At 41.9% G+C, this 11,397-nt stretch overlaps 1 protein-coding gene across 4 annotated transcripts in view; it reads right to left on the reverse strand.

Annotated features, from left to right (window-relative positions):
- Positions 1-10,891, reverse strand: part of FRS2 (fibroblast growth factor receptor substrate 2) — a 135,826-nt gene extending 124,935 nt beyond the window's left edge. For all 4 annotated transcript variants that reach the window (XM_023517923.1, XM_023517922.1, XM_003797815.3 and 1 more), the window contains exon 1: positions 10,745-10,891. The gene's annotated coding sequence lies outside the window, so the exon portion shown is untranslated. The remainder of the gene's footprint in view (positions 1-10,744) is intronic.
- Between the last annotated feature and the right edge of the window lie 506 nt (positions 10,892-11,397).

Raw genomic sequence — 11,397 nt, forward strand, 5'->3', positions numbered from 1 at the left:
ATATATATATATATGTATATATAAAAAATAGGTTTTTAAGAAATAAATCTTGAAAATATGACTAGAAAGGAATAGGACTACCCAAAAAAAGATAAAGCAGTCTTGGCCAGGCTGCTGGCTCCTCACACTTGTAACCCTAGCACTGTGGGAGGCAGAGGCAGGTGGACTGCTTGAGCTCAGAGAGACTAGCCTGAGCAAGAGACCCCACCTCTACTAAAAATAGAAAAGAAATAAAAAACTAGCTGGGCATTATGGCAGAAGCCTGAAGTCCCAGCTACTCAGGAGGCTGAGGAAGGAGGATCACCTGAGCCCAGGAATTCAAGGCCACAGTGTGCTAGGAAGGAACTTGCAAATAGCCACTGCATTCCACCTGGGCAACTTGATGAGGCTGTCTCTAAAAAACAAAAAGTTTTTTTAAAAAGCCTCAGTGAACATGCTACAACATAGATGAACACTGAAGACATTATGCTCAATAAAATAAAACAAACACAAAAGGACACAGCTATTGTATGATTCCACTTATATGAAGTATCTAGAAATAGGAAAATACATAAAGGTAGAAAGTTAAAGACTGATTGCTAGGGGCTGGGGAGAAGGGGAAATAGGAAATTATTATTTAATGGGTACAGATTTTAGTGTGTGATGATGATTAATGGTGACCATGATGTGATGTCTGGACAATGACATGAATGTACTTAATGCTACTGAACTATAAACTTTAAAATGGTTTAAGTGGTAAATTCTATTTTACAGTAATGGCAAAAAGTGGGGATTATTGTTAAAATAATTTTTTAATTCAATAAATTGGTATTAATAGAACAAAACTGAAAAGAGAACTAGCTAACTTCAAAAAAAAGACACTAATTATCCAGATAGAAAACAGAAAAGATAGGTTGAGAGGCCTGGATGGTATAGTAAGAAGATCTAACACACTTCAAACACAAGCTCCCGATAGAAAATAAGGGAGATAAAATTTAAGAAAATAGGAAAAAATTCTCCAAATTGTTTTTGAAACACAGTCTTGCTCTTGTCATCCTCAGCTAGTGTGCAGTGGCATCACCATAACTCAGTGCAACCTCTAACTCCTGGGCTCAAGAGATCCTCCTGCCTCTGCCTCCCAAGTAGCTGGGATGACAAGTGAACACCACCATGCCTGGCTAATTTTTCTATTTTTAGTAAAGATGGGATATTGCTCTTGCTCAGACTCATCTTGAATGCCTGAGCTCAAGACATTCTTGGTGCTTCAGCCTCTCAAGAGTGCTAGGATTATAGGCATGAGCCACCCTGTTTGGAGCTAGGCCTCCAAAATTGCTTAAAGACACCAATCTTCAGATTCCAAAGCCTAATGAATACTAAGTATGATAAATAAAAAGAAATCAACTTCTAAACATACCATAACAAAAGTGCAAGAGACCAATGACCAAGAAAAACACTTAAAACTATTTTTTTTTTTTAAGAGAGGGTCTCAATTTTGTTGCCCTTGGTAGAGTGCCCTGGCATTCAGCTCAGGGCAACCCAGACTCTTGTCTCAAGTGATCCTCCTGCCGCAGTCTTCGAGTAGCTGGCACTACAGGTGCCCAACACAATGCCCAGTAATTTTTAGAGACGGGGTCTCGCTCTAGCTCAGGCGGGTCTGGAACTGATGACCTCAGGCAATCCACCCACCTCAGCCCTCTCAATCTAAACCTATCCTTAAAGGACATGGATTACCTATAAAGAAATGACAATAACACTAACTGTGGATTTTTCAACAGCAATAAAAATCAGAAGAGAATAAGATCGATCACAAGCAAAGAAAAAAAACCTGCTAATCTAGAATATACAGGCAGGAAAACCATCTACAGAAATGACACTAAAGACATTTTCCAGCAATAAAACACTTCCTAATACACCTTCACTAGAGAACATTCTAAAAGATATTACTTCAGGCACAGAGAAAACAATTTCAGATTTTCAGATCTTGGAGGTCTCCAGTGGAAATGAAAATGATAAGCAAAGACACTGCAAATATGGTACACGGCAAATCACAGCAGTACTGTTTAACTGCTTTAAATTATAAAATCAACTACGTCATATATAATATATACCACAGTGTATGCTTTTGTAAGAGTAATGAAAGCAAATTTTAAACATCAATACAGAAGATTCTCTTCTCACCTTCATTTTATTAAAAAGTTAAAATTTTTAAAAATGCAGAACAAAAATCGAAAGACTACGAATCACTCCCCTAAAATCTAGAATACTTCACAAAATTTGTTCTTTAAAATTAAAATAAAAATAAGATCAATTATTTCATTCAACAAATTCTGAGTGTTTAATCTGCCGAGGCCTTGAACTCAGGGCTAGTACCCAGATTCTAACTTCCCTTCCCCCTCTTATCTTCCTAGCCCTTCAGAGCTGCACTAACAAAGTAGCCACTAGTCACATATAGCTGTTTACATTTAAATAAAATAAAATAAAATTTAAAAGTCAGTTCTTGTGTAACACTAGATAATTTTAAGTGCTCAGTAGTTACATATGGGCCACCATATTAAACAGCACAGACACAGAACATTTCCATTATTACAGAAAGCTCTATTACACAGTGCTGCTATATACACAGAAATATATTTTACTTAATCGTTTTTGTTCTGCTATAAAGAACTATCTGAGGTGGGTAATTTATTTTAAAAATGAGTTTACTTGGCTCATAGTTCTGCAAGCTCTACAAGACACCAGCAATCTGCTTCTGGTGAGGGCTTCAGGATGCTTCCCTTCAAGGCAGCCAGCACAGGGGAGCTGGCATACAGAGACCACATAGGAAGAGAGGAGGCAAGAGAAGGGGAGGGGGCGCCAGGCTCTTTCTAACAGCCAGCTCTTTCAGGAACTAACAGTAAGAACTCACTCATGACAGTGAGGACCCTTACAGCCATTAATGAGGGGTCAACTCCCATGACCTTAATATCTCCATCAGTCCTCAGATTACAACAGGAGCCTTGAGGGAACAAACATCCAGCCTATAGCAATATTGATAATCAAAAAATCTTAAATATAAAAGAACATTTTAAAAGTTAAATCCTCTTTTAAAGTTATTTCTATGAAACTACAGCTCCTTAGTAGTATTTAAAACAGTTTGCTATTTATTAAAAACATATAAAGTATCAGAAATTGTTCAGCATCTCCTATGTCCTGACAAAACCATCTGACACAGGATCAAAAAACAAAAAGAAGAAATAAGGGGCAGGCGCCTGTAGTCCAGCTACTTGGGAGGCTGAGGCAAGAGGACTGCTTGAGCCCAAGAGTTTGAGGTCGCTGTGAGCACTCTACCCAGGCACAGAGAGACACTCTGTCTCAAGAAAGAAAAAGAAAAAGAAAAGAAGAGAGAGAGAAAGAAACCACCAATAAATAGTTAAGCACAATATGAGCCATGTCAGAGGGATATGTAAATCCACAGGATGAAAATGTAATTACTTCTTGGGCTTATCAATTTTAGTTGAGAGTCCTTGGGGGTTTTTTTGATTTTTTTAAGAGATAGGGTCTTGCTCGCTCACCCAGGCTGGAGCGCAGTGGTGTGACCATAGCTCACTGTAACCTTGAACTCCTGTGCTAAAGTGATCCTCCTGCCTCAGCCTCCCAAGTAAGTAGAACTACAGGTGTAGGCTAGCCAACATGCCCAACTACTAAAAATTTCTGTATATGATGGGGGGTCTCCTTATATTGACCAGGCTGGTCTCAAACTCCCGGCCACAAGCTATCCTCCTGCCTCAGCTTTTCAAAGTGCTAGGATTACAGGCATGAGCCTGGCCTGAGAGTACTTTAATATACTGCTCATATACATAAAAGATAGCAAAATGCAAACTTTTTTGTACAAATTTTAAAAAACAAAATGCTATAGTCATTTAAGACTTTTTGATTTATAATAGGTACACTTCGAGTTGCATCCCTATACTTCTGGGAACTACTCATGTTTCTGCCAAATATTTTGATAGAAAATGTAAGCATCATTAAATAAACAAATTATATATGATTTTGTCTACCAGAAACAACAATCTACAACAAAACTCTTTCAAGAAGTATCATCTTTAGGCTCAGCACCTTGTAGCTCAGAGGCTAGGGCGCCAGTCACATACACCTGAGCTGGCAGGTTCAAATCCAGCCTGGGCCGGCCAAACAACAATGACAACTACAACCAAAAAATAGCTGGATATTGTGGTAGGCACCTGTAGTCTCAGCTACTTGGGAGGCTGAAGCAAGAGAATCCCTTAAGCCCAGAAGTTTGAGGTTGCTGTGAGCTGTGACACTACAGCATTATACCGAGGGCAGCATGGTGAGACTCTGTCTCAAAAAAAAAGTGGGGCAGCGCCTGCGGCTCAGTGGGTAGGGTGCTGACCCCATATAACAAGGGTGGCGGGTTCAAACTCGGCCCCAGCCAAACTGCAACAAAAAAAAGCCGTGTACTGTGGTGAGCACCTGTAGTCCCAGCTACTCAGGAGGCTGATAATAGAGAATCGCCTAAGCCCAGGAGTTGGAGGTTGCTGTGAGCTGTCTCTACCGAGATAAAGTGAGACTCTGTCTCTTAAGAAAAAAAGAAGTATCACCTTTAATATCTGAAGTAGCAACCTTTAAATTTCTTTAAAATTAAATGACAAGAGCAAGTGTCCTCAAACTACTGCCCGCAGGCCACATGCAGCCCGCTCAGACATTTATTTGACCCGCCGGGTGTTTTTGCCACTGCTGCCCATTCTGCTGTCCCGAGGCCTGCAGACCGGTCCTCCAATGGTCTGAGGGACAGTGAACTGGCCCTCTATTTAAAAAGTCTGAGGACCCCTGGACAAGAGGGCCCAAACTATTTCAACTTAACCTCAACATTTTTCTTTAGGCATTCTAATCCTTATTTAAGTATTTCTTTTTTTTTTTTTTCATATTTAAGTATTTCTATAGCAGTCCCAACTTTTTAAATGACTTAACCAAACACTCAAAGAAAACATATGTTAACCCTGAATTAACAGTAGCTGAGGCTAGGTCTGCACCTTAACTTCCCTCCCCTCCTGACCCCTCCCACAGATGAACCAGGGAGCCTAGAAACGTCTCATCTAGACAACGGATGCAATTTCAATAAGCGCTTATGTTAATAATTGGTTTGTGTCCCCAGGAGGACTTCTGTGGCTCCACTTACATAACCCTTTATGCACAGTGCTACACTATTCTCCTTCTCCAGAAAGCATTTTGAATACCGATATTTGCACAAAGTTTACTTGCTGTATTAAATTTTAAAAAACTCTTTTCTTGCTCTATCTTTCCTGTAGAAGTGGTGAAAAGGAAGCCAATTTCTGCTATTTCTCTAAGTGACTCTCCAAAGGCAAGTTATTTAATATTTGTCTTACTGGCTAATCAACAGAGTAGTGATTAAAAAGCAGCATCCCTAGGCAACACCCCCAATTCACCACGTTTCTCCTGAGGCTCTCGTTGAGCATCACAGTCTTAAGTAATTTGAAGCAACTTTTATAAACTCAGCTGAACAGTCTGAACTGTTCCTTGAAATGCACTGTTAAGGATTAACTGTGAAACTTGACAAAACTCAATTCAACAGTGCCGAGAATCTCACTGCACCCTTTGTAGGTTAACAGAAGGGCAGAATATACCCCAAACCTCACTGGAATATACATAAATATGTTGGATGAATGTTCTTCCCCAGTCCCTCAGATTCTGTTGAAGCCAAAATCTTCAGATTTCACAGAACCGTGATCTTTAAAAAAAGAGGTGGGGGTGGGGTAACCAGCATAAGGTTGCCAACTTTTATTCTGCCAAGGACATTTAAAACAAAACACACAAACAAAATAACCCTACCAACTACCCATCACCATTATATAATATGTTCCCACCAAAAGTGGTAAAACATAATTGTAGAAAAAAAAAATCTTCCAAATTCAATGGATTGAGCTTTATGAAAAGCTAACTACATTCTCATTTCCCTTCAGATAGGTGAAAACTTTGTCATAGACTGACACAACTCCACAGGTCGGCAACTGGGAATCACAGGTCCAAGTGGCCAACTCTCGCTCAGAAAAGGAACCAACGATAGGACATGTCCAAACCAAATATTAGCCTATTCAATAACCAGGAAATGAGAGCGTGAAGGGGTCTGGGAACTCTCCTAAGGCTGCAGACCATGGATTTTGACATGGGTCTGTCTAATTCCAGAGGCAGAGTTCCTAACCATTATGCTAAGTTTCCTCTAATATTCTTCCAAAGCTATAAAGATCCACCCTCATGCAGTCACCTTTGTGACCAATGACAACCAAAGAATTTCCAAGACAGCTGGAGGGAGTGAGAGGTGACTCCCTGGCCATCACTCAAACTAAAGCTAAATGGAACTCCTGACCTTTGCCTCGCTAATCCCAGACTCACTGAAACTAAGCCAAACAGCCCAGACAAAGCACACACAGAACCCCTGCCTCCAGCAACACTGATGCAGGGCTCTCTGGACATTCCCAAGGGCCTGTGATATAGTGAAAACCATATTCCTGAAAAACAAAAGGAATGTATTAATTCTCAAGAAGGAAGTAAACACAGTTTACTGGTTCCATGGTAACCCAGTCTAAAAATAATAAACTTGCCCTCAAAAAATTACAACTCTAAGCCTTATTCTGCAAACTATTACAATCTTGTACACATTAATACACAAGTTCCCCCATTTAAATGCCTAAACAGAAAACTACATGAAATTCTACAAATTTACAGTTCTTAAAGTTTCTAAAATAAAATAGGTTATTTTCATATGTATCATATAATGAACAAAATTATCTTTTTTTTTTCTTGAAACAGAGTCTCACTATGTTACCCCTGGTAGAGTGCTGTGGCATCACAGCTCACAGCAACCTCAAACTCCTGGGCTTAAGCGATTCTCTTGCCTCAGCCTCCCAAGTAGCTGGGACTACAGGCATCAGCCACAACGCTCAGCTACTTTTTTATTGTTGTTTTGTAGTTGTCATTGTTGTTTTGAATAAAATTACCTTATTTTATCCCTCTAGGCTAATCAGAAGATTGGAGACAAAAATACTCATGTTAATCAAAAGTATTTTAAAAAGAGCTAGAAAATATATCTGTAATTAAATTCCACTTTCTGTAAAAGGCAATATTAACAGTTAGACACAAATATTATCTTTGAAAATTCAGAGGTTCTTGATACTGAAACCAAAATCCAAGTAGAATATTGTACCAGAGAGTTGCTTCTAAATCCTCACATATCACTTGCCAAACAAATGTCCAAAAGAAACAACCTAACATAGCTTTTAAGTAACCTAAGTCTGACACTCTGAACCAAATGAATCTGAAATAGTTGTTTCCTCCCTGAAATACAGTAATGATAGCATAATATTCTTGCTAGCAAGGGCAAGAAAATTTTATTTCCCAATTGGATTTTTCATGTTCAGATATTTCTATTCCATTTGAATCTGGAAAGTGAGGGAATACTCAGATTATCAAGTTCTTTACCTAGAACATAAAGTAACCTATTTAGTGTCTTTTCCATCTGTTTTAAATAGATGGCATCTTATATAAAGTCGTTTTGGGTTTTTTGGGTTTTTTTGCTTTCCCCTCTACACTCTCCCTTGGCGCTTTCATCTTCTTAGACAGATTCACATTCATCTGTATTACTCACCAAACCCACGTTTAATATATGCCTAGCCCTGACCTATCTCCTGAACTTCTAGCCCACATTTCCAAAAGACGCTAGATGTTTCTAGTTTGGGGAAAGCATATGAAAAACTCAACATATTCAGAACTGATCTTATTACGCACCTCCTCACCCATATTTCTAGCAACAGTGTCACCATCAACATCACCCCTACCTAAAAAAGGTAATCTCCATCACCCATCTCCTCCAAATCTTCCCCAACAATCCCCCCTTACCCTCCCCACCCACTAAAAGTTGTCTTGCTGAGCCTTCACTGTCCCCCATTACCACTGCCCTTGCCCAGTATTTATATTATACTAGAAACCGGGTTTTCCACAACAAATCTTTCTGCATCCCACATTATTAAACCTTGCAAACTTCTCATTACCTCCCAAATGCTGTACATCTAAATACTGCATTTAAGCATGCTCTATAATACAGTCCCAACTTAAATTTCAAACCCCATCTCTTATTCCTCAACCATATATTCTACGGAATCTAGTGCAGTAATTCTTCTCAAAGCACACAGGGAACTTTCCCACCTCCACACTTCTGCTCACATCATTCTCTTCATTTGAAAGGCCTTCTTCATCCACCTACTCTCAACCCATAAATCTTTGTCTTAGAAAAGTCTTAACCTCGGCAACACCGAACTCATGATACAGTGAAAACATATAAGCTTTGGCACCACAAAGAACTGGATTCAAATTGGAACTGCGGTACCTGCCAGCCACAATCCCAGGCGAGTAACTTAACATATTTGAGCCTTAGTATTCTCATTAGCAAGTAAGATATACTTAGATGGTGCTGTGAAGCTGGTATGTACATAAAGCAACTAGCATAGGTCCTGGAGCTCAATAAGTGCTCAACAAATAGTAGCTTCAGAACTGTTCTTATAATAGTACCACATCTCCACTACTTTCCATGATTACTTAAGCTAAAAATGAACCCTTTTCCTTTTGCACAATCAATTCCAAGCTTTAGATCAAACCACTCACATGGATCTTTACAAATATTTCTTTATCTTGTAAATGTTTATGCAAATATCTTACATCCCCTTCAAGATTTCAAATTCCTAAAGCCCAAAGACTTAATCTTTGTATTCTACAAGGCCTACCATAGTGCTTTTCATGAAGCACTCAACATCTTCCTCCAATGTTAAGTCCCAATTAGAAAAAAAAATTGTTGGCATACCTCAATAACACAATTCAACTCTTCATTGCAGACACACCTAGAAAATTATTTCCAAAACATGAATCTTAGTTGTCATAGTTGTATCTTTACGTGCTCCAACATGGTTGCCTGAGATACCCTGATGCATAGCACATGCTCAATATTGAGTATATAATAAAATTTACAATGTCTGAGAATATCTGATTGTCCCCAATCACCTGTTTCTGCTCTTACATTTCTCATCTAAATGCATTAACTATCACACATACAATATAAATGAATAACTTAAATTCTGCAACTTAACTCTTTTCCAGGTTCTCTCAATTCCAATATTCCAAGCTTAAGCTGTAAAGAGTTAAACACTTCATATACTAAGAAGCTACAGTTTCCAACTAAATCTAAAAGTTATGCAACTAATTTCTCTCCACAATTTTTTCCAAGGATTTTTAAAATCACCCACCTTTTGCCTATTCAAGATCAACAACCTTGAAATAAATTTTCCTTTGCATAGGCAAGTTCAATGAACTTTTCACTTCCGTCTATTTCCCCAAATTCATGACATTACATATTCAAGAAAAACTACAATATATGTCCCAATACAAGCATAAGATGAGAGATGAAGATAGCATCACTAGTTTCATGAAAGTAGTCAGTGTATACGTTTGTCTACAAAAACAGAGCCATAATCTTCGGTAATTACATCCCTTTGGGCCATTAAAAAAAATCCACGTTAAATATAAAAACCCATATTTCCTACAAATCTTGCAACAGTAGTTTACCACCTAAAATCTGTTCACTAAATCAGTGAGATATAAATCTGTGTATCTACATCACCTTCTCCTCTAGGAAATTCTCAGTTTATCTGATGTAAACACTTAATAGTGTTAAGTAATGTAAGTTCAAACAAACAAAACACCCCTGCCCACCTGTGTGAACTCTTGCATTGCACTAAGAGTACAGTATAAGTAATCTTTCCGGAGAAATCGAGAACAATTAACTTTAAAAGTTAAGGAAAATGGCAGCTCTAAATAAGAAGATGAACAAAGTCTGAGGGGAAAGGGCTATAATTGTCCAGCCCGTTGCAACAAATTTGTGCACCAACCTCTAACTGAACTCATCATACAACTACAATTTCGGATAGCCACAGGAATTAATAGTGTAGATTGGAGAGTAGCATCATTTTTTCATATCTGCAAAAAACTGCGGAATTTATCTGAAGTACCAATCTTCCTCAGGCACGCTTTTTTGTTTTTGTTTTAAACGTAACTTCCACAACAGCTTCACTAAGCTTTCAAACGAGTAAGGATCCTACGGGGCATGCTGCTGCCACGGTGACCTACGTATCCAGAACCGCCTCCGAGCGCGGTCCAAATCGATCCACGGCAACCCCGAAGCCAGCGTGGATGCGCCGCTCTGCGAAAGATCCCTGGCATCTGCACAGGCAGCGCCCCACCCTGGGACAGAGAGGACGACGACACCCTTGGGACCCGGACTAATAGCAGAGCCCGGGAACAGACTCAGGCAGAGGAGGCGAAAGTCGGGAACTGCAGCCCAACACTGAGTCCAGCGCGCAGGTTCCTAGTTCCTAACCTCAGGTCGAACACAGAAAAGCACTCGGGGAAGGAGGCGAGATCCGGGGGCAGACCCAGGGGGTCGGCCAGAGGCCCAGCCCATCCTCACTCCGGGGTCCCAGCAGCAACAACAGCTCGGGGAACCCGCTGCCGGGCTCCGCCCCGCCCACCCCACAGCCCCAGTGCCCGCAGCTTCCCGCCCCGGCGGCGGCGGGCAACAAGCCCCTTCCCCGGACCTCGACAGCCAAGCCCGCAGCCGGGAGCCGGGAGCGGACAGCGGGGGCACGAGAGCGCCAGCCCCGCCGCGAGCCCGCGGCCGTCGCCGTCCGCCTCCCCGGCCACTCACCGTCGGCCCGGGCGCTGGAGGAGGCAGGGCGCGGGTCGGCGGGCGCGGAGCCCCGGACTCCGACCCTGGCTGGAGACCCTCCTTGGAGCCGATCGAGTCTCGGCTGCTATACCTACAAGGCCTCTCTCCGGCCCCAACCCTGGACAAGCACTTCCGGGGGAGCGGGGGAGGGAAGGGTTTTGGCACCGGAACTGCTCGCGGGCGGCAGCCGCCGAGATAGCTGGGCGGGGCGGGGCGGGGCCTCTCCGCCGGGCGCGCGCGAATCCGCCCTGGGGCTCCGGACGAACCGTTTCGGCGCCGCGCGCTCGGCTCCCGGGCTGCGGCTGCGCCCTAGACTCGGCTGCCGTGGGGGTCGTTCGGCTCCGGCCACCTAACTTCACAGACAAGCAAACAGAGGTGGGGGGCGGGGGCGATATGGGTGCACGAGTCTGGCGCGTACGCCCAGGCTCCCGAGCCTCTCCCGAACACCCCCCATCTGCCGCCTTAAAAATGAGAGTCAACATTTGTTGGATGCTACTCCTAGTAGGCGCTGTGTAAAGCCCTCGGGTGCTTTAACTCATTTAATCGTACCCAGAGCGGTGGAGGTTGGTGCCGTCGTCTGCATCTCGCCCTGGAGGAAAAGGGTCAAAGACCCCAATCCTGGCTCGGCGCCC

The sequence above is a fragment of the Otolemur garnettii genome, unplaced genomic scaffold (assembly GCF_000181295.1).
Source record: "Otolemur garnettii isolate 467f Iridium unplaced genomic scaffold, OtoGar3 scaffold00125, whole genome shotgun sequence".
Classification (NCBI taxonomy): Eukaryota; Metazoa; Chordata; class Mammalia; order Primates; family Galagidae; genus Otolemur; species Otolemur garnettii.